This window comes from Manacus vitellinus, unplaced genomic scaffold (assembly GCF_001715985.3).
Source record: "Manacus vitellinus isolate BGI_N305 unplaced genomic scaffold, ASM171598v3 scaffold_108_pilon, whole genome shotgun sequence".
Lineage (NCBI taxonomy): Eukaryota > Metazoa > Chordata > Aves > Passeriformes > Pipridae > Manacus > Manacus vitellinus.
The window spans coordinates 56243-80189 of NW_021938835.1; the positions used below are offsets into that span (position 1 = coordinate 56243).

The 23947-nt window shown below is 44.2% G+C and overlaps 1 protein-coding gene across 2 annotated transcripts in view; it reads left to right on the plus strand.

The window, feature by feature from the left end:
* The first annotated feature begins 3697 nt into the window (after positions 1 to 3697).
* Positions 3698 to 23947, plus strand: part of KCNJ15 (potassium voltage-gated channel subfamily J member 15) — a 24116-nt gene continuing 3866 nt past the window's right edge. Inside the window, exons 1-2 of one of the 2 annotated variants that reach the window (XM_018088712.2) lie at positions 3698 to 4096; positions 14723 to 14841. The gene's annotated coding sequence lies outside the window, so the exon portion shown is untranslated. The remainder of the gene's footprint in view (positions 4097 to 14722; positions 14842 to 23947) is intronic. The other variant, XM_008934732.3, reaches the window with a different exon arrangement.

A 23947-nucleotide genomic window follows, 5' to 3' on the forward strand; every position in this document is an offset into this window, starting at 1 on the left:
TGTTTCCATACAGGCAAGTCAATGAAAGTTTAGCTGCAGGGGACATTCAAGTAATTTCCTCACTAGGAAAATAAATTTAAAGTTAATTTTTTACTTTTAAAATCAAATTCTTCCACGTGCACAACAGTGTGGGGTTTTTCACTATTTTTAATTAACGCAGTTTTAATCCTAAAGGTGTCTTATACTGAATGACTGGATACAGCTCAAATAATGCTTGATGAGATGGGTTTAGTTCTGCATTATGTGTTAGATTTTGTCACTGTTAAGTGGATAGTTTCAGTTGCATTGGTTTTATAGTATTTACTTTCAAATCAAGACACATTTGAAGTAATGAATCCATGGACAACTTAGGAAAGGTTCCTACCAGCTTTTCACTAACACTTTAACTGAAGGCTTTGCTCTTATTGATGCAGGTTTTCAAAAACCTACAATAAAACCAGAAAAACAAACTTGGGTGGGTCAAGGTGGAAAGCCAGCTGGTACAGGCAGAAAACATTAAGTTCTAGCAGCTTAATACTGAAATTAAAAGCAGTGTTTGGGCTGGAGGACCGAGGTGGCAGCAGAACACAGAGCACCATGAACCAGTTAGGAGCAGTTCTGGCCTCCAGCCAGCAGAGCTGAACACTTCACCAAATTGTTTCGGCTTGGAGCCTGCCCTAAAAATAAATCCCCTATTACAAGAGGTACATTTTTGTGCTTTTCCTTCCCATTTTTATTGTGTTTTTTTTTTTGAAACACTCCGAAGGTTTGGCTGTGCTGTTATCCTGGTGTTACAGAGGGAGATTGAGTCCTGAGAGACCACGAACGCAGCCGTGGGATTTCTCTGGGAGCTGTGCTCCTCGGGGCTTCCAAGGGCAGACAAGGCTCAGCTTTACACAGATATTTAGGTGTGTAAAAGTACAAAAAGGTATTCAGCAGTTCTCAGGTGACACATCTGTTCAGGACATCCTGACTTTATTTTGTGTAAGGCCCATTTCTTGTTTTATGGCTGATTTTATATAACAATCCCAATGTCTTTATATCCCATGTCTGATTTTCAGCTCATGAATTTGGGATTCACACCAGCAGAGAAAAAAGAAATAGGGCTTGAAGTGTCACTGTGGCTTTTCCCCATCCACAGTGCACGTGTCCTTAAGAACTGAGGATCACACTCCACCTGATAAGCCCAAAGCACATTTTCAGTAAAATAACTCACTATTGGATTGAGGATAAGCTGCAGGTGCAGCTCTGATGTGTAGACTAACTCTTCTGCCAGGGATTTTAGTTTTATTGTCTCTTTTCCTTGTTTAAATTTACCTAGAGCCAACATAAAATCTGAAAATTCCCTGAGCAAGCCTTTTATCATCATGGGATTTCCTGCTCGGCTTTATTGATTGAGGAAGTTTGGACAAGTATTTCAGCTTATCCAGCCCAAACTTTTGAACTCACCTGTTGTTGCTGCAAGGAGACAAGTCTATAATATTCAGTAGTGAGGTGAATCTGAAGAAACAACATGTGAAGTTATGCATTTTGAACTAACAAATTGACTTTTCCTTCTCATGTGGGAACAGCTCAGGAGCACGTGGTGACCCACTAAGAAGAGGGGCTTGTTTAAGATAGTTGGCTTGTTAAAAAGGAGTAAGGACTGAGCACAAGCAGCTGACTTTTGCTAACCCATGTCCTGCTCTTCCTCTGCTGGCCACACACTCTTCTCACTCTTGTAGTAGTTCCCAAACCTCCAGATGAGGTGCCTCAGATCAGAAGTCACCCTGCAGAAGGGAACAGGCACGTGGCACTTTCTGTCTGATTTACCAGCTGATGGAATTCACTGAGGGGGTTGGACAAGCCCCAGGGGTGGTTCAAAGGTGGGGAAGGGGCAGCACAGTAAAAGCAGAGAGAAAATGGGGGAAGAGAAATTTTAAGACCTCTTTGTGTGGCCAAGAGCAGGGCAGTCAACTCAGTCAACTTTTGGAGCGTCTCTGTATCTTCCTGAAGAGAGGCTTTGTCATCACCCTCTGCTGCCAAGAGGCCTCATCAGCTGTGGGCTCTCTGCTGAATGAATGGAAACCTGTTTAAAGAAAGGTATTTACATTTTCAGGTCAAGCATGCAAAGCTAGGAAATGCCCCTGCGACTCAAATTCTACCCTCTTCTCTGTCTTCCATGCTGGGATAGGAGTCCACAGAGCATTAACAAAACAGCAGAGGGATTAAAACCTGAACTGTTGTGTGTTTGCACAGCGTGAAATGCACCTTTCAGGGCAAATCCTCATCTTACACTCTCCCAAAGACCCCTCATGCTACACTTGATTTCACGGTCTCTGAGTTGCCACAAGTGCTGATTTGAGGAATGTGTGGGACAAACTCATTAGAATGCTCATATTCAGGTGTGATTTGGGCATTTTGCCAAGCCTTTCCAGAAGAAAGAAGAGGAAATCTTTAATTGAAAATTTTTAATAATAATCCATAATTCAGTTACAACCAAACATAATTTAATTGGATAGTGAAAGAGAATTCCTTGTGTAGGTGCTTTATCCCAGGACATTACAGAGGGCTCTGCAAACAGAAGAGCTCATCTGAAAGCAGAAAAAGACTTTGACAAGCATTTTTATATATAAATATACACATATATTTATATATAGCTGTTGCCGTCTCCCTCACAGTAAATATAGAGAAAGATATATGAGTGCAACAGGTTCATGGATTTGGGGGACAATCCAAGTCGTGTGAAATTCTTCAGTCTCTGGCAAAGTGAAAAAAAAAAATCACATCTAAACTGTTGCCCTTTTAAATGTAAAACAGCTGCTGCCTGCTGGCACTGCCTGAATTCCTACATACTCCACCACTTGACAGCAGAATTCCAGCCTCTAGTTTCTTATGGTTGCACATCATGCCATTATTAATATCTGTTAATGGCATTTAAATCCCCTGTTTACCAGGGATTTCGCTTTTGCTGAGGTGCTCTCTGGGAATTTGAGGCAGGCAGAGTTTTGGTGGTAAAACATTCACCCCGTGGTTGTTTCCCCCAGGGAAAAGGGAAGGAAGTTAAGATGGCATCAGCTGTGGGATGTCCCTGCAGGTGATGCTGAGCTACAGGTGTATTGAGATATATAATTCCTGGGGGAAGTATCCCTGGGAATAGGGACACAGAAGAATGATATCCAAGGGTTATTACATTAACCTCTCTGGTGTGGCAGTGACTTCCCTTTCACTGCTGCTGTTTGCATCCAGTTCTGGGAATCCCATCTAAATCCCAGGATGGTACCAACAGCACAGGCTTTACATCCACACTCCCCCTCCCTCTTTTCAAAGCACCCGATTTCCCCTGCTCAAATCAGCACTGTCTGTGCTTTCTGCAACGAGGAAACAACAGCAAAAAGGCACTGGAGCAAACCCAGGACAAGTCATCAAAGTGTTGTGGCTAAACTCTGGTGGTCAGGGCTTTCAGCTGCTGCAGCTCAGTGTGTTACAACCATAGCATGAATTTATCTCAGATGACTTTCAGGCTCCCTTTCGCCAACAGGAAAGGGGTGATCAATAACGTTGACTTTTCATCCCTCTTCCTCTTTCCTTAGCATTATGCAACCACTCATAGCCTTATTTATTTAGGAAATAAGGCCTTTAGGGGACTTTGATCAGCCTGGCTGAAGTTTCTTCAAAGATTAACTGACTTCTTTAGAAGTAACTCAGTTCCTCTTAGGCAGGTATTTGCTCACCACGTAACTGGGTGTCGAGTGCTCTGTAGTTATAAAGTTTGCTGGGCTCAGCTGTGGATTTCCTTAACACTCTCTGCTGACATCACTCAGTCTCCTCTCAGACTCTTTTATTTTTTTTCCCCTCTCTTTCTCCCTCCCTCCCTCTCCTCCCTCCCTCTCTCCAGTTTCTTTATTCAGGTAATTCCAACTCAGGCTTATTGCAACTTGTTTTTTGACTGACAGCGAGGGAAGGGAGACTCTCTGAGGAGTTTGATTTCTGTTGGTTTTTTGGGCTTTTTTTTTTTTTTTTTTAAACCTGCACACGTGCTTTATTGAAAAACCATCCAACCTCTTATAAAAAAGGACTGTTTGACTTGACATGACGATAACATCTAGTAAGGAACCTGAACACTGCTCTTTTACAGGTAAGAGGTATTTGTCAAAAATGCATAAATGCTTTGGAAGCTGCAAGGAACTGGAAGCTGAGGAGTAGGTGCTTTCCCTGTTTTTCTTTTATTTTACTGGTTTAAGGATTTAAAAACTGTGAGAAAAAGCAAAAATGTTTATAAGACTGTGCCTCCTCGTGAACTTTGGGGTACAGGCAGTTGAGCGACAGAGCAAAAGCTGTCACTGATGCAAGTTACTGAATGGGAGGTTTGTGGCTGGTACTTTTATATATATTTATATGTTTATACGTCTTTGTAACTGTTTTCCTGCCAGAAATTTTTCCTTGTAGGAGCCTACAGTGATTTATGGGGTGTTAGAAGAACAACTTTCAGGCAGCTCTTGCTCTTTTTCGAGTTCAGAAACCGGTTTTCATTGGCGTAGTGGGAAAACTTGCCTAGGACTTTGTCCTGCCCCTGTTACCTGTCTGTATGAAAAAAGAGAGTGTTAGTTTTCCGTGGCAGGTATAAAGAATGTGAACATGCTTGGGTTGGAGAACTTTTGCCTGTGTCTTCACACCACTTGTTTACGGCAGGTTTGGTTTTTCCTCGCTAATCGAAATCTAAGATTGAGGTGAAAATCCTCCTTTCCTTCAGTGCAGCTCGTTTTTGCCTCCCTTTTTGTTTTAACTTTGGGATCCTGCTGTAATGAGATTTGCAGATAAGTTCTTTTTTTGATCCATGGTGTGCTGGTTGTAAAAAAAGAACAAAGTTGGCTTTCCTTTGTGAACAAGGAGTATCTACATTACTTTTTAACTGACCTTGATCCCTGCCTTGCCTTTGGCCATATTGCATTTAGAGGTATTTTAGGGTCTTTCTGATCACTGTGTACCTGTCTGCCAAGTCTGTGTTTTCCTGTGATATCGTTACCTGTGATATATTTTATTTGATTTTTGATTGAAGGGGAAAGGAGGCAATTTGCTGCTAAAGAAATGTCTTCTTTATTTCCTTGCTTGTAAAATGTCACTATGCTCTCTGCACTCTCTAATAACCAACTTATGGGAGGGAGGAAGCAAGGCTGGAATGTAACATAGTGCTGGTTGTACAGTACAAACTGGCATTGCTTTTCAAAAGCAGAGTGTAGACCAGACCAAAAACTTCCCCAAGAATTCCAGCCCAGCAAATGAGGCATGGCCTGGAGACAAAAACAGCAGCAGATGACTTGGGCTTCAGTCTTCCAACACACATACAATAATTCAGCCCTGTTACTTTTTATAGAATTTCAAATGAAAACAAATAGTTCTTTTTTGCCCTGGCTCCCCCATGCAACAAAGCAAACAAGCCATCAGCCCTGATGGCAGCTGAATTTTTTATTTGTCCAGATTTCATTAAAGAAGTCTGGAATATTATTCCTGCCTCTTCTCCTGTTTCCCTCTCCTAAGACACAGAGTTCCTAGACACAGGCTGTATTCTTTGGGAACAGGTAGAGACCAAAGCTGTGAGGGACCAAGAAAAACAGGAGTGTAACTTCTTTGCAGGCTGAACCTCAGAACATTTTAAAACAAATTTTGCTTTACTGTGCTTCCAGGAAAAACAAAGCAGATTTTGGGATGATGTCTTTTTGGTTTATTTGTTTGTTTGTTTTAATGGAGGGAAAGGTTTTTACCTTATAGGCAATAATGGGTATGAAAATTAGTAAAAATTATTGGTTGAGGTATCAAACAGTTAAAATCAACCTTGTCAGTCCAATTGGATTCCCTAAATGGGAACATTTGAAAGATATCTTCCTGCTGAGCTGTCCTTCACCCCTTGGGATGAGAGAGCATTCATGAATGACTTGAATGAGTTACTACAGACTTGAGAATCATTTTAGCCTTCAGTGTGTCTGTTAATATGGTAAATAGCTTGGTGTTAATATGGCAAATAGCTTGGTAAAAATCATGTGCATGGTCCTGGAGTAAACAGGGCACTGCTGGAAAAACTAGCTCCCTGATTTCTGTGTTGGCTGTGCACGAATTGAAATGCCCATTCATTCCATACCTATCTATCCTGAAAGGTGTGAAATGCTCATGGAGAACAGCCAAAACCACTGGACACAGAACTAACCAGAGCATCCTAAGCATGGGATTGTCTTTGTGTGACTGGCACACTCTGAGGCTCACAGCAATCCGAGGTCGTGGTCAGGCAGGAAGGGAGCAAACAAAGACCTGAATGTTCCAGGTATCATCATCCTTCACTGGAAAAATATTGCTTGGACATAAAGAGGGGAAGGGTATTTTTGGGATAACACACCTGCAGGTATTTACACCCATTGGGGTGTTTGGCAAATTTCCTCTTCCAGCAGAGCCTTTTGCAAACCTTCACCTGCCCCTGGGGAAAGGCTGAGAGTGAACTGCTGGGACAGGGGTTGGACCCAGCAGGTGTTTCAGGGAAGTGCCATCACGTTGTGCAGATTCCTTCTGGCTGCAGAACACCCTTGGAGACGTTTTCCATTCTCTGGGGAAGCCTTGCAAGCTTTGAGACACCAAGGCTGGAGAATCCTTACTGAGGAGACCCAGTTGACTTCCCAGGTGTTGGTGGTGAGCACCTGATCATTTCTGATCTGTTCCAAGCCTATTCCCTCCCTGCTCTGTGTCTGGTGAGGTATGAGTCATAGAATCATAGAATCAGCCAGGTTGGAAAAGACCTCTGAGATCATCAAGTCCAACCCTTGACCCTACCCCATCGTGTCCCAGCCCATGGCACTGATGCCACATCCAGTCTCATTTAAACATCTCCAGGGATGGAGAATCCACCCCTTCCCTGGGCAGCCCATTCCAATGGCTGATTACTCTCTCTGTAAAGAATTTCTTCCTAATATCCAACCTAAACCTCCCCTGGCAGAGCTTAAGACTGAGCCCTCTTGTCTTACTGATCTCTGCCTGGGAAAAGAGACCAACCCCCCCCTGGCYCCCCCCTCCTGTCAGGGAGTTGCAGAGAGTGAGGAGGTCTCCCCTGAGCCTCCTCTTCTCCAGGCTGAGCCCCCCCAGCTCCCTCAGCCTCTCCTCACAGCACTTGTGCTCCAGTCCCTTCCCCAGCCTCGTTGCTCTCCTCTGGACCTGCTCCAGCCCCTCCATGTCCTTCCTGAGCTGAGGGCCCAGAGCTGGACACTCCTGCCTTTCTGTGGCCTTGTGATTAAGAAATTCCTTCTCCCACTTGGTTCAAATTTGACCTTGGGGTCATGTGCATTTTAGCTGTGTTTAAGGTGGAGGGGAAGCCTGAAGCTTGTGTTTGGTACCTTTTGAAACCACACTTGACTCCTTTCTGGTTTGCTTTCCTCATGGGGGTTTTGTCAGCTGGATTTGTCTGTGCTTAGAGAGCCATTTTCTCATTGCAACTCAAAAGAGTCAAATAAATTTCGACTGGAACAGTAGTATGCCCTGATTAGATTAAACTAATCTCCATTGCTTTGACTCAGGTGTTTCACTGTAGGTTAGGTCACAGTTTGCAGGACACCTCTCTGGATTTACATTATGCACTTTTCCTTATCTACAGTTAGCACTTTTGCATTGAGACTATATGATAAAAATGTTTATCTGTGTAATATATACCCATAATCTGTAGTGAAGCAATATATATAACAGTGCACTGATTTACATGGCTTAAAAGGTATATTGTCAGCATGAACTCATGAAGAGAAAAGGATAAAAATACATTAGGATCAAAATTTCCCCTTTTTATCACTGGAATTACAGTCTGACAAAAACATATAATAAAATTGATATAAATAAATAAAATAAATTAAAATAGTCAGAATAAGTAGAATAAAATAGCCAGAATAAGTAGAATAAAATGGATGTTCACAACATTTTGACCAGTAAATAAATTCTTCCTGCTTAAATGATTTTAATTTCACACAATATCTTCCAAGGAAAATACCAACCAGAATAATGCTCCTGAGACTTTCTGACCTTGTCTCTAAAGTTCCCTCAAAGTGCTCCCTTGCTTTCTGCTCAGCAATAACCCCACTCCAGGCTGCCTGTCCTTACTCCTGGGAACTTCCACTCCAGCTGTCCTTTTCTGAACCCCTTCCAGCCTCTCACCCAAGCAAACAGGCCTCAGTTTCCTGCTGCCTTATCCAGAAATAATGTTTCCTGAAAGTTTCCTTCCTCAAACACTTCGACACCAAACCCTCTCTGCCATAAACAGCCAAACCACAGCCCCGTGCTGCAGGAGTGGATAAAAGGATGGGGGGAAGACAAGAAAAGATGTGTTTACACATCCTGTTTACATCAGGATAGGGAGGGAGGTGCTTGAGTGATGCAAAGCACTTGCAGTTCTGATTCGTTTCCTCATGCAAATGACAAAACGTTCTCATAAAAATAGGATGTAAAGAGCCAAAACTTTTTAATGAGACATTTTATTTTATGCCCATGTTGAGTTTGGTTCACTGGCAGACTTGGTGACCTCTGTGGCACGTGGTGTTTGGTCTCTTGACTGTTCCCAGCTTACTGCTTCTGAATCAAACCTCCTTTTTCCTTAAGATTAGGCAAAAAGTCACTTGTTACGAGGGACTCTGTTTATGAGTTATGAATTAACGCGGTGAACGTCAGCCCAGGGGTGCTGAATGTCCATTCCCTGCTGTGGAATGTGCTGAAAAGGGGCTGAAAGCTCCTGTCAAGGCACAAAAGGGTCAGAGTGGAATGGCCTGCGGTGCAAAATGCTTCCATGGGACCAGAGGTGACTGAACACAGCAAGGGCAGCTGTGGGAGAGCCAACAGGGCTGTTTTAATCTGTGTGTAGTGGATAAACAGAAGGGTCCAGGTCTGGTTCTTGTTCACACTGTGGCCCTTCCACGGTGCTGGGGGAGATGTGGAGGCCAGATGTGGCTTTTCAGCATCACATCACGGGCTCCAGGTCGTGGTCTGTTTGTTTTCATCTGTGAGAACAGAATTCAACAAGAAAAACCCATAGAATCGTGCCTGTACTTCAGTTAGTTTTAGTCTAAAGCTCCGTCATACTGCTAGAAATCTTAATAATAGATTTTTTTTTCCTCATACCTTTGGTCTTCTTGAGCTAATTATGCTAAATTACTTAAGGCCACAACCCTCACTCCCTGTCCTCAGGATGGGTAACAACATTACTGGTGCTTCAGCACAAGTTTTGAGGAATTCCTGGTCCTTGAAGTTCATTCCTACTCTGCTCTGTAGCTGCAGTTTATAAAAAGCTCCAGCTGACTACCCACAAAACCAAACCCCAACACAAAACAAAACAAAACAAAAGGCCCCAAGCCCCCAAAACAACCAAAAACTTCCCCCAAAACCCAAAAAAATCAAAGCCAAATAAAATTTAAAAAACCAACAAGACCAAAACACCACCACAACAACAACCAAAAAAAAACCCAAAACATGTACTGAACCTTAAATATATATTTTTGGAACCAAGATGTATAAAATTTAGCATTGATTTCTTCTCTTGTCAGAGTAAAAAAAGCTGTCACTTGATCGTGACCCAAAATAATATTTATTGGTGGTAAATCTCCCTCCTCTTTGTAAGGTCTCAGGTAACAGGAAAACAAATTCCTATTTTAAGAAAATTTCTTAGTGTTTATGTGCAGAATTCCCAAAAGACTCATTTCAGTGGAGCAATCCCACTGATTTATCCTCCTACTGCGCCTTGGTGGAGGATTCTGCCTTTGCAGAAGTGTTTTTGGTTGGCAAACAGTGAAAATGTGAAAGGAGACACCATGACTTTAAATGCTCCAGAGCTTTTTTAGATCTCATAAATAATGATTATAAATAAGGAATACATGGTCAAGGATAAGCTTTTGTTTGTGATTGCTTTAAGTGATCTTAAGAAATTTAGTTGTTAACCACCATGTCACATAAAGACTGACAATGTCACAGAGGTCAATAATAACCTTTTTTTCTCACTAGAAACTTTGATTTAAGCATGTTTCTCTATGAGCTCAAAATTAACAGTGAAATCAGCAAAAAAACCTGGGAGAACAACCAAAATCCTCACTCCCCAGATTCAAAAGAGGTGATTCTGTGACCATGGATGATCACAAGCCTTCAGTCATGATGAATCCTTATTTTGGGGAGGGACATGGTGACAGTTTCCATGTTGATGACACAGACAAGCAATCTGACCTGTGGCAGGGAATGTCTTGGGCAAGAACCTGTAAAAGAGAGCAGACTTACCCCCCATCTTATTTTAGATTCCTAGGTAGGTTGTTTTTATACAAAAAGCTTGTTCATCACCTTCAGTGATGCATAAATTGCATTCTTTTACACTAACTAAACTAACTATATGTGTGATGGAAGGAGTGCATCTAGTTATGTAATCCTACATTGGATTCCACTTGGCACAGCATTTTCTATGGGATTTAACCTGAAAGGCTTCAGCAGTACCAGTCAAAACAGGATATTCCAACTTAAAATATGCACCTGTTCTACTTAATTTACATGTGTCAACCTCATGCTTCCAGGAATAGCGGGGTTACCCCCACAAGCACCAGAACAGATGATTTTCATGCAATAAATAAACTTGGCACCTTTCAAAAGCACTGGCCTGGTTATAGAGGCGCAAGGAAAAGATGATTTCAGCTGTTTGGAAGTTCGACATCTGGTCTCAGGCCATCAGATGGGCACCTCCAGGGATTAGAGGAAGAGGAAGACTCACCATGTGGAGGTGTCCGGCTCTCTCCACTGACTCTGCCTTGGAGGATTAGCTCAGAGCAGGCAGAAACCTTTTAGGGAACTAACCTGGACAGGGAGGAATTTCAACCTACTGAATCCCACAGCTGGCCTCTCAGTGCAGAACTGCTGTCTAGAGTGAGGTTTTCAGATGCCTGGTATTCCCAGGCGACTTTTAAGGAAAGCATATCTCCAAATTTCTTTTAGACAGGACTCACCTGGGCTGATCCCACACCCTGGGCAGCAGGGCAGGGGGGGATTCTGCCTCTCTGCCCCCTCAGGTGAGACCCCCCCTGCAGAGCTGCTCCAGCCCTGGGGAACAGCCCAGCAAGGACATGGAGCTGCTGGAGAGAGTCCAGAGGAGGCACCAAGAGGATCTGAGGGATGGAGCAGCTCTGCTGGGAGGAAAGGTTGGGAAGGTTGTGATTGTTCAGCCTGGTGAAGAGAAGGTTTTGGGGTGACCTGATTGTCTACTGTCCCTTCAGTCCTTGAAGGGAGCCTATGAGGAAGATGGAGGAGGATTATTTCCAAGGGCCTGGAGCGACAGGCCAAGTGAGAATGGCTTCAAACTGACGAGAGAGTAGGCAAGATATTAGGAAGGAATTTTTTCCTCTGAGGATGGTGAGGTCCTGGCAGATTAATAAAGGAAGGGAAAACTTCAAATCTTCTCTAAATTATTTCAGATCTAACGGTAAGTGATGCATGGTGGGACACACAGGAGGAACTTGCTGGATGGGGAGATGTTTGTTGAAGTTGTGATGTGTCTCAAACCAGGTGTACTTTCAGGATATGGTGAAAAGAGGAATTTCACGTGTGTATAATAGGAAGGTGTTGTGGAATGGCATAAGAGAATTGTAAAACAGGGAGGGAGCAAAAAACTACCAGGGACTTGATTTGGTGAGAAAGCGGAATGAGATGCCAACAAAGAGCAGAAGAAAGCAGAGCTATGGGGGCCAGGGCTGTGAGCTTCAGGGGTATAAAGGAATGAAAGAGGTGTTTGAATTAATGAAGGGGAAAATAAAATGGTCGAAAAAGCAGACAGGAAAGAAGATTTTCACCCTGGAAGTCTGAGGGATTTGGCCATGGGACAGATGAGAAGGACTCTGAGCAGGAGGTGCACTGGGAAATGGTTAATTATTAAATTGAAGCTCTGGACTTGAAGAAAAGGCAGATTTTGGAGATGCTGTGGCAGCAAGCTGCCTACAGACGAGTCATGCAGCAAGTGGAAGTGCTTTTTAGAAAGAAAGTGCTTTTCCTTTGGGAAAGGCTGGGCTTGACAACGAGTCACCAGAACTGGGAATGAAGGAGTTTTCTGCTTTGTCTTTAAGGTGCCACCTGACTGGTGGAGTGACAGTCTCTGGACTTTCAGAAATGTCACTTATCTTAACCCCATCTGAAATGTGCTGCTGCAATTTGAGATAGTCAGGGTCCTGCTCAGCTACTTTTTGCAACCACTTATCTTTAGCAATTACCTACAAAATACCAATTCCTTTCAACAGCACTAAAATAGAACATAAACAGCACTAAAACAACATAGAAAGGTCTGCTAGTTACACATTTCCCATCAAGGGTGGTTTTCCATGAAAATGGAGGCTCGATTAAATTAAATATTACAGGAAAAATACAGAGGGTTAGAGATCAAAAAGGTTGATATTTTTTCCACTGAAAAAATGATCTCTTGTGGGCGATGTACTTGATTTCCTCATAGCCCAGTTATTCTTTGTGCCTTGGACTCCTCAGCCAGGCTGTATTTCCACTGATGGATCGAGCCTTATTACAGAAAGTAATTGGGGAACGGTGGTATTTCTTATTCCCATAAATCAGGCTGCTTGGAAAACATCAAAGCGACTCGTGAAATTCATGGCATCTGTAAAACTTACCAAAAAAAAAAAAAAAAAAAAGAGGAGGAAGAAGTTGCTGAATGTTGTAGAACCTTAAAAATAAATTCGCGGCGTTTTCTGGACGTCGTCGGAAAAATCTCCTCGGCAGAGCAGGAACAATGTTCTATTCAGTCTAATCACCCCAGTGATCAAAGCTAGACCTTCCCAAGCTCCCAACTGCACAAGATTGCAGGGATGACATGGGATCATAAAGGAACAGCCATAAAGATAAGGTGTGTGTAAATAAACAGGCAAAACAGCCCCCTGTGAGCATAAGGAAACGCAGCAACTTTGAAAAACAGCGTGAGATTTTCTCTTGTTGGGGGCCCATCATCTCTGTTTTTATGGAGGTTCCCAAGAAACTGTAAGACAAAGAGAAATGATGAGGGAATTGCACAGTTATGTCCCCAAATCCCAACAAATCCCAGGACAGGCTCTGTTCTCTGAGTGTCACTTGTCACCAAACCAGTAAACTCGTGTGGCCTCTACAGCTCCAGAAGGCTCAGATCGTTCATCCAAAAAAGCTTTATGGACTGAAAATGCAGGTTTGGATGGAAGATCTAATGAATCCATGGGAATTTGGTAGGGCAGCTCAGACTGAAAAAGCCTTGAAAACAAACTTGAAGGGTAAAAAAATTTCCATGTTGACTTTGTGGAAGCGAAATGTCGCGATCGGTCGCTTCGAGGCACGTTTTGTTCCTCACCTGATTTAAATTAGACCCACACATATATCTCTGGAAACATCAAAGCAAAATGAAAGGTTTGGTTTTGGTTTGAACTAACAGCCAGAATTACCCTTGTTGGTTTTTTTTTTTTAATTTTGCCAGAAAGAAAAAGTTGAAACTTTTTTTTTTTTTTTTTTTTTGCTTTTGTTTTGTTTGTTTTGATATTTCTGGTTTGGCCAGAAAAATCCAAAAATATTGATGTGCACCAGTACATTCTTGCTATTTCCTCCCTTTCAGAAGCCACAGTCTCTGCAGTAGACTGAGGGGTCTGTGTCATGGAAATTGGCAGGGATCAAGCAATTTGGGAGAGCAATGAGGAAAAACAAATATTCTTTTCCCTCTGATTCCTTAGGAGTTTATCTGGAAGACACACAATCCTGGGCTGTGTGACCTCCCAATCAAGAAACTCAGGAAACAGCTTCTTCTTAAAAATATATATATTATTATTCTGATTTTTGCACATGTGTGAGTGACAACAAGCTTCTGTACAGTGTGAGCATTTTGCTGATGGAAAGGATAAATAATTAACCCAGCACATTTTAATTTCCATCACCTAAGAGGGAAGGGATACAAACCAGCCCAGGGCTCTAAATCCATGGGCTAATTTCAGCTTAACTTGGCAGGTGAACAGAGGCTTCAGAAATTATGTCCCAACAAGCTCCACGAAACTGGGGAGCTCTGGAAGTCAGAGAGGATTTATTAATTCCCTCACTGAGAAGAGGAAATCAAGGGGGACCGGCCTTAACAAGACATCAGAGAATCCCCACAGAGGCAAGGGCAAGGAAAAGGGTTTGGATGGAATTTTTGTGCTGTTACAGCCCTGGGGGTCACCCTGGAGGTGCCAGAACAGGAGGGAACAGCATTTTGGTGGCTCTTCCCTCATGTCCTGAGGGCTCCTGCCACCCCATGAGCCACACAGCAACCCTGTGGGAGGGAAGGTGGAATTCCAGCAGCCTTCCCTCTGCCAGGCTGCTCTGGGGAACAACAGGAGCCCTTTGTTCTTGTCCACCACCTCTCACACAGTCCAAGGCCAGGTTGGATGGAGCTTGGAGCAACCTGGTCCCGTGGAAGGTGTCCCTGCCCATGGCAAGGGAGTGGAACTGGATGATCTTTAAAGTCCCTTCCAACCCAAACCATTCTGTGATTCTGTGAAGCTGCTGGTAGCCTAAAATACCCTGTTAAAGGGAGTGGGGAGTGATGCAGCTGAAAACTGTAATTTCCACTTAAAACTCCCCAATGATTCTCCCCATTAATCTTTGATTTTCTTCCATTCCTCTCCTAAAATACCAATGCACTCAGGAGTGCTAAGTAGTTCCCATAAAAAGAATGGAATTCTACCAACCAGAAGTTTTTGCTTCTTAATTATTAATTTTTAAATCTCCTTAGCACTCCACAGTTGCAGCTCAGAGTCCCAAGCAAAGCACATGGACCCCGTGCACCTCAGGAACAGAGAGTTCTCATGGACAACACTGGGATTCTTTCCTGTTCCTGCTCTGAAATAACAGGTATAACTAAATTCCTCCTCCTGCTCCAGGGGGTTCTCCCCTTAAAATGTGCAGAAGCAGAAAAAAGGGCATTTTTCCATTTGTTGCAAGGAGAGTCTGAAAGCTTGGCACACAAGTGAGCCATGTCCTGGAATTTGGGTGGGTCTAGGAAAAAGCACAGACCTCAGTGGAAAACATATACTGGGGTGTGTGCGTGCATGTGTGAGAAAAAGCCTTTTAAACCTTAAATTAACCACATCCATGGATTGGTCAGGAACAAAAGGAAAAAAAAAAAAAAAGGAGAAAAGTGCCCTGAAATAAAACCCTTGGGCAGCACTGAGGATAAGCAACCCTACACCAACTGGAAAGTGCCACTGGTGGTTTTAGTTCATCCCTGATCACCTCAAAGAGGCAGGTGGAAGGCCCTGGTTTATATATTACTCCAGAATTTAGTGGGTTTTAGGACCCCCCATGACCATTTCTGTCCTTCCTGGAGCTGTGGCCACTATCCATGAGGCTGGTGAGGAGACAGTGCTTGGGTGGGACAGGAGTAGGGCCAGGGATGGAGAAGAGGATGGGGACAAGCTGTGTAAGGGCACACAAATATTTGCCTGTGAGATACCACATACCCTGATTTTGTTGGGCACCGTTGAATTTTCTTTATAGCATTTAAAATTGTTAACGCTCTGTTTTTGTTAAGTAGCTCCCAGACATTTGTTTGAGATGAAGCTGAGTTTGATCTCTGTTTATCAGACCTGGACAATCAAGGGAAATGGTGCTTCATGCAATTTGTAGTGCAGAGAAAACAGTAGGAATGGACATTTTTGAAGCTGTTGTGTCCCTCAAAGAGAATACTGGGCCCACCCTCTAATTCACAGTAGAGTAATTCATTATAAAAAATAATTAAGTTATCTACATATGTCCCTGCTGTGCCAGCAGCATCACCTGTGCTTTGCCTAAGAGAGAAAGACATTCACTGTAAAAATAATTCAGATTTGGGTGAGGGAAGTGGATTTTTCCTCTCCCATTTAGCTAGGGTAGAAGAAGAGTTGCTTTTTGAAAACATTTTGCACAGCATGAACTTGTTCACACAGGCAGGGCAATTCTTCATAACCAAATAACTTCCTGAGGAAAATCAGCTTGTAACAAGTTTTAAGATGATGACAAAACCATCCTTCTCCCTTGGAAATGTGCTTTGTAGGATTGCAAAGATCACCAGTCCAAACTCACTGCTGTGTCCTGGCCATGCAGAGAAGACAAAAATTTGGCTTATTTAGCATTTAGCTCTGTATTTATCATTACTCTACCTGCGTGAAGCACAAATCAGCTGCACCACACAGGTAAGAGAGACCCAGAAACTCTCAGAGGAAAAGCTTTACTACTGTAACAACATCCATCTTCCTGCTGGGTCAGGGTGTGCTGTTTTAGATTTGATTCTTTCTACATTAGGAATAGATGAACAAAAGATTACCAATACTCAGACCTTGAAAGAAAATTATTTTTTTCCCTTGACAGCTTCCTGGCCTTTTGCAACCCTACCATTACTTTCAATACTATTGAGGTTTTTAGATATTTCAAAGGCCTAGGAATTTAAATATTTTTTATTTTTTTTTTTTTTGGTGGAAGCTTCTTTTCATAGCCTGGTATTTCAGCTTTGAGATGTGGCTGCACAGGAATGGAAAATCAGGAGCACGTTTCTCTCTGCAGTGTTTGTGAATATGCACACACAGAGGAATATTTGTGGGGGACTAAAGCCATTCTTCATGAGTCCGTGGTGTGGGCTAAAGGAGAGCTGTGATTTATGGGAAATGTGGAGGGAACACATCCAAAATTGTGCCTGACACCCCGGAGGGAGCCTCACCCCCCAGCCACACCTACCCCGAGCTCTGAGAGCCCTGGTGTGCAATGACTAATTAAAGAACAAACCCCAACTTGACTGGGATGCGGGGTGATGAATTGACATCACAAAGGGTAATTAAAAAGGGTAATTAACTGTATTTGTACCACAGGGTTGGCAGAAAAGCGGGAGGTGATGCCCCTGAGACAAGACTGGTGCTGGGACCTGGTGCCTGATGTGGGGTTTGAGGCTTCGGGGGATTTGTCGCCCAAGAAAATAGAGGCACAAACCACTCTGAACGGCCTGGAATATCCCATTGCTGCCTGATAAACATCTTTCATCTCCCAGCTGTGGGAGCTGAGAAAGAGGGAGAAGAAGTAGCCCTGGGGAAGACAAGTTGCAGCTGTTTTAGCCAGATTTTGTGAACTGCAGCGAAGTGCTAACTTTTCTCCCTGCCTCTTGCATAACCATGACTAGGCACTGCTATTCATTTCCAGCCACCTGCTGGCAATTTAAATTAAAAATCTAGAGGAAGTGTCTAGTTTGGGGTTTGTTTGCTTGCTTGTTTTTAAGCAAAACCAGATTTTTCTTAGACCGAGGAATGAATTTTGGAGGGAAAAAAAAAAAGCAAACAAACAAGAAAAGAAACTGGGGAAGTTTTCTGTCCCACTAACACTTCTTCAGGTCTGAAGCAAAAGCAGCAGATTTCAAATCAGCTGGAGGTTGGCAAATCAGTGGCTCTGAGTTTAACTTTATTATTATTATTATTATTTTTATTACTACTACTACTATTATTCAGTGGCAGAGTAGGTGTCTGCCAGATTAGGAAGTGATGGGTGAGTTCTGGGAAGATTAAAAACAGGGTACTGTCATTTACCTGCTGTGAAATAAAGGAAAGCAAGGACACAGCCAACCTCCAGTGAGCAGGGGCTGACAGTCCCAGCAAGATTATCATGGAATAATGGAATAGTTTGGGTCGGAAGGGACCTTAAAATCATCCAGTTCCAATTCCCCAACTTTCCTCTAGACCAGAATACTCAGGGCTCCACTCAACCTGTCCTTGGACACTTCCAGGGATCCAAGGGCAGCCACAGCTTCTCTGGGCAACCTGTGCCAGGGCCTCCCCACCCTTCCCAATATTTAGACTCAAACTTCTATCCTTCAACTTAAGGGTGTTCTCCCTTTTCCTGTCACTCCATGTGAAAAGTCCCTCTCCAGCCACCTTTTAGGCACTGGGAAGCTATTTTGAGGTGTTCCTTAGGCATTCCCAGTCACAGGTTTGTTCTCTGGTGACCTGGGAGGGGATTCCCCTCCCTATGAACTTTGTGAGGCTCAACAACCTGAGCAGTAAATGCCTTCAGACTCATTATTTTCCATATTGGTACCTCATGAAGCTGCCACCATGTGACTAAAACACCAGAAGGAAACACAGTTGTCCCTCTCTTGGGTACAGAAACACGAAACTCTTGGCACATGAGCTGGGGCAGGTAGATTATAGACAGGTGACTTATACCAGGCAGCACATAAAGAGCCATAAAGTGAGGTAAAATATGGCTTTTGAGGCAAAACCCCTCAACCCTCTTGAGCCCCAGCCCTGAAATCAGAGACAGGAGCAGCAGTGCAGCCTCTCTGGTTGGAGCTGTGTTCTGGAGAGGTGGCCTGTCCAGGCTCTGGGATGGGGAAGGCAGCAGGAGCTGTGTGAAAACACACTCCCACAGCAATTGGAGCAGCTGGCTGGCAAAGGGCCTGCTCCCAAAAAAGGAATTAAGTACTTAAGCAGGACTTAGGTAGGCCTTAGTTGACTAAGTGAAAAAGTATTCTGCAGAAAATCCCTGCCCAGCTCGTGTTCCGTGCTGGAATGTGTACAGGTGCCTTCCTTTCTGACCCTCATTCTGCTGGATGCCCAAGAGCTCCGTGTTTGGGCTTGTCACAGAACACCCTGCACAACACCAAAGGGATTGGTTTATCTCATGGCCAAGTAAGGAGAGCCAAAAATGAGGCATTCCTTGGCTTGCCTTCAGTCTTCTCCCAATATATCCCCTGATCTTCTTCTCCACCTCCCTCCTGCAGAGCAAGGCTCCCTGATCCATGTGGTTGCTGCCTCTTGTGTTCCCAAATCTGATCATTGGAGGAGGTGGAGGTGAGGCTCCTCCCCAAGACCGAGGCTTTGTTCCCAAATTTCCACCCTTGCAAGGGAGTTCACTGATAAGGAACTGGGAAGATGGGGAGGAGAGACCTTGCACTTCCTAATGAAGCTGCATCACTGCATGGATGAGGATTTATAAGGCCAGAAAGCAGGAAGGTTTTGACATTACTCTATGAATGGGATGTTGTGGTGCTCATGGAGAGTGAGACCTTCAGTCTCTGCACCAAAACATGCTGATGTGTTCACACTCTGTGTTCCTGAAGCAAGAGACACCAAAACTGCCTGAACACGGAGGCAGAAACATCTCCAGGCATTTTTTCTTGGCTTTTATTTTGGAAATGGCTGTTTTGTTTTGACTGACACATTAAAGTGTGTTCACCTGTGATCAGCCTCAAGGAAAACTTCAGCCCAAAGGGGTGAAGTTCTGCAAAATTTGAAATCATTGAAAATAAGAGTCCTCCCTGCCCATGGCAGAGGGGTTGGAACTAGATGATCTTTAAGTTCCCTTCCAACCCAAACCATTCTGTGGTTCTATGATTTTATGATATAATGGAGAGGTCAGGAATAGGTGCTGTGACCCTACAGTGAGATATTTGTTGAACATAAACCAGTAATCTTGTGAGAAACAGCTTTGCTGCCACCACTACACACTTGTCTGGTGGTGGTGTAAGCACAACTAGTTGGATCTTTGGATTCACAGAGGGTGGGAAAGAGGAGAAGAAAAGGATGCAAAGCAAAATGGGGGAAAACAGGATAATGAGAGATACTGTTGTGGAAAAGAGAAAGACCTCAGGGAGAAGGAAGGACAGGATTTAGCTACTGAAAGCCCCCACAGGTATCCTGGCAGGGAAGAGTGAAGAAATTGTGGTAGTGACTGCAAAACAGGACAACATTAGGCTTTAAGCTCTCTGAAGGTCTAGTCCTGGCTTTATATAGGGAAAAGACATCACTGCCATCCTCCCTTAGCTCAGTTCCTTCTCTGAGGTGTTGCTGAGATGTTTAATGTTCCCACAACAGGCCAAAAATGTAACTGAAAGTGGAAGTGCAGGGTACGAGTTTGCTAAGCTTCATGCAACAATAAATGTCCCTTTCAGCCTTGCAGAGCAGTTCTGGCATCCAATTTCCCAGAAACAGAGAGGACAGGATTTCAGGAGTCTGTTTAGACTTGCCCAGGTAGAAAGAGCCAGGCATGGTTTGCACAGCAGGAATGAGGAAAGGGTAAGAGGGTGGGAAGAGCATCACAGCACGGGCAGGTTTAAAATGTTTAACTGTGCTCCCAAGGTGTTTGAAAAGAGTTTGGAGCAACAATACACCAGCAAGGGAGACATTCAGAAGGATTTCATGTTGCCTGCCCTGCTGAAGAAAAGCCATTTGTTAAAATAAAAAAGCAGGGCAGGTTTCTGGGGAACCTATTATTTTATTTTTTTTTTTACAACTGTGTTGTGTAAACCATATTACTGAACACAAAAAGCAGAGTTTCAAAAAGTGAAGGGTTTATTTACTTCTTCCTGGAAGAAGCCTTTGGTATCCTTGAAGGTTCCTGGACTGAAGGTTGTGCATGGCCAAGTCCCCTGTTTGTCCACAGAGCTCAGGGTGGATGCTGGAGGGCAGGTTTTTGGAAGGGTGGATGCTCACTTGTGGTGTGTCAGCTGCTCAGACACTTGCAGGATGTGCTTTTTCTCCACTTGGAGGCCTGATCCAGAGATCTGGAAAATCACTGGGAGCTTCTCCATTGGCTTTGAGTCATCTTTTGCCTTCTTTCTGCCTTCTTGGTTGTTTTCCTGTTTCTTCACATCAGTGCAGCTTCCAAGGCTCCTCTGTGTAAATAAATAGTTACTGCAAAGCTTTACACCCTACCCTGGGGAACAACAAGATTCCCATACAAATATCCCCGAGAAAAGGACATTTGTACACCACAAGACTTCTCCAGCTTTAATTATTCTTCCATGCCCAGATATCAGGAGGGATGAAGATGGATTTGGGTTTTCACTTCCTTTAACGCTGCTCTGCAAAGAGTTGTTGCCCTGGCAAAGCATCCTTTTGCAGCCTCTGCTTCCCTCCCTCTGCCCCTGCTGCCTTTGTATTCCACAACTCAGCCAGGGAGTAGGATTTTGCCTGTTGACAGTTGTACAGCATAACCTGGTGCTCAGCCCAGGGGGAGGAGAGGAGGATGTTCATGCTAGGCAGAGCACTGAGAATTCAGGAGGGACTTTTGTAACCTACTGAACCACGGCAGACCTAGGAAAGATCTGAAGATTATGCAGTTCTTTTCCATGTTTTCTTTCCTCACCCCTGCTCTCTCTCTTTTTTTTTTTTCTTTTTTTTTTTCCTTTTTTTTTTTTCTTGCTAATGATTTTTGCCAGTTGAAAAAACAATTCAAGTTGTGCCCCCGTCTCAGAGTGGCAGTGAAGCATGCCTGAGGATTTGCTCCAGTGGCAAAGCAGATCTGATTGGGAAAAAAAGCAAACAGCAGAGGCCATTCGAGCAAGTCATGCTCCTGAACCCTTTCAGTCAGTGGTGGCTGCCAAAAGAGGTCTTGCACAAGCAAATCTGGCTTCATGCAGGAGGAACATTTTTGCATGTATGCAAGCTGGCTCTGACTCCCTGATAATGTGGTCTCTGGAAGCAGTGTTAATGTGCTTCTTAGATCCCTGGCTGCTGGAATTACCTTAATATCAAGGTATTCATGGTTTGGTATGTAGCTCTATGTTTTATTGACTTTGTCTGCACTGAACTCCCTATGGAGCATATGCTCTGCTGGGGAGTCACCTCTGGCTGTTCCAAAGGGCTGGTGAGGAAAGGAGGTAATTCATAGGGCATTAGAATGCTAAACAAGTCTGAGATGATTGTATTTTCTTCCCTCTTGAAGTATGTTTCCTTAACTGTACTTCAAATCACTTTTATTTGCAGCTACACTTTGATTTACAGTAACAAAAAAATAATTTATCAGTGTAAAATCAGCTAGGGAACAGACAGTAGGTGTTCTTTTAATTTAAAAATGGATGTTATATTATTATTCAGCCTTGTTTGCTTATATTAGCTTACTGTGCTAGACATGCTTTATGATTTAGAGTGACTATAAACCAAACAAACCGAAGTGTTTTGGCAGAGGTGCTGGGCTTGGCTGTCAGGGCAAAGAGTCTGAGGTCCCTCTATAAAATATAAGATGGGAAATAGCAATGCAGGTGTTGTAACATGTTTTTTTTACACACAGAGACACTCATGAATCACTTATTGCGGGATATAGGACTGGTCAATTCACTCAGGAAGCAGTGGGGAAGTGGGGGCAGGGGAAAATCCTCCTCTGAAGCCCTTATTTTATTTTTTTTTCCATGGATGGTTTCATAAGAGTTTCTCCCCCTGCCAGTGGTAAGGGAGGGGAGCAGGGGCAGCACTGCCACTGTGACAGATCCTCCTCTCTTCCCATATCAGTGGGAAGGGAAGGGAAGCATTTCTGCAGGGAAAGGAAACCAAGATGAATTTCCCCGGGGAGGAAAAGAGTACTAGAGGAATTCAGGATCACACAGGAAAAAGTGATGCAAGAGGAAAAAAGAAAAAAAGAAAAAAAAAAGAAGGAAGCAAATCAACATAAAAAAAGTACCCAATGACCAAAAAAAGCACCAGAAATTGGCTGGGATCCATTTCAGGAAATCTCTGTAAAGCTCAGTAACTTTGTCACATAGAGAAATCCAAATGATGGGAGGAGGCAGAGGATGATGGGGGAGCTCTGATCCAGCCTCTTTCATCTATATTAGACTCCAAAATGCTCCACCACGCTGACCTCACACGTGGAGATCAACATTACACACAGGGACAGCAGGGAGGGACAGAGAGAAATTGTGACTTGTGAATGGAAACACAGCCTGGAGTGTGACAGACACACCAAAGCTTCTCTTCTCAGGTTAAACCTGAAAGGGCAAGTTTTGCAGCTGTCCCCCTCTGTGCTGGTGTAGCCCAGGGAAGACACTGTGCCCTGCAGCTCCCTCACTGCCTCCCATCTTCTGGGGGGGGAACTCTTCTGCCACGGCATTTTGGTGTCATATCTGTGGTATCAGGTGTCCCCCAGCAGGTCTGGGAATGTGGCAGGATGCAGTGGCAGGATTTGCTCCATTTGGGGCTCCTGGACAGGGAACAACGTGTTCCAGGGCAGAGAAGAGACAGGGGCAAGAGAGACTCTTACCAGGCCCTTGTGTAAATTGAACCTTGTTCTTTACTGTGAGGGAGGTGAGACACTGGAACAAGTTGCCCAGAGAAGCTGTGGCTGCCCCATCCTTGGAAATGTTCAAGGCTGGACAGGGCTTGGAGCAACCTGGTCTGGTGGAAGGTGTCCCTGCCCATGGCAGGGGGTGGAACTGGATGATCTTTGAGGTCCCTTCCAACCCAAACCATTCTATAACTGTGGTTGTTCCCACCTCACTCTGGCTGCTCCAGGTGACATCTGGTCGTGTCACCCATCTCCCAGATGTGAGGAGCCCTTGTGAGGATCTCTCATCAGTGTGTGGACCCAGCTGGTGCTGCAAATGAAGAGTGTGGTGCTTGTTTTACCAAGCTTGGCACACGGTGGAAGTATCCGAGGGGTAGAACTGCTGTTCCCACCCTATCCACTGCATCCCAAACGCATATTCCCACCACTTGTGCAGTAAACAGTGCCTCTGGAGCCCTGTCCCTGCCCCCCCAGCTGGAGCCCACCAGCAGGAGCCCCGAGGAGGGAGGTGGAGCCTTGGCTGTCTCCGTCCCTGTGGAGGAGGAGCTGGCAGCCCTGGGGAGTTGCTCCCAGGAGCAGGAGTCCAGGTAGGCTGAGCAAGGGGGTGGGATGGGGATGTGTGTCCAGCACTGGATGAGAGAGGCCAGCTATCTCCTGGCCTGGAACTTTGTGGCAGGGAAACTTGTTCTGGCGACGTGGAATTCATGGCTGAGGGGAACTGTGCTTGAGAGGGAGAAGTGAACTTATTTCAGGACAAAGTTTTCCATATGTTTTTCATCCATGTCTTATCCAGGGTGAGGCTTGGTGAGGGGAACGGAGCCTCTTCCTTAAGCATTTCCCTGACAGGTTTCCCACTGCAGGTTGCACGTATTTATTGCACACTGGCAGCAGTGTTTGACTCTGGGTTTGCCTAAAGAGCAGTTGCATGTACAGCCCTTCC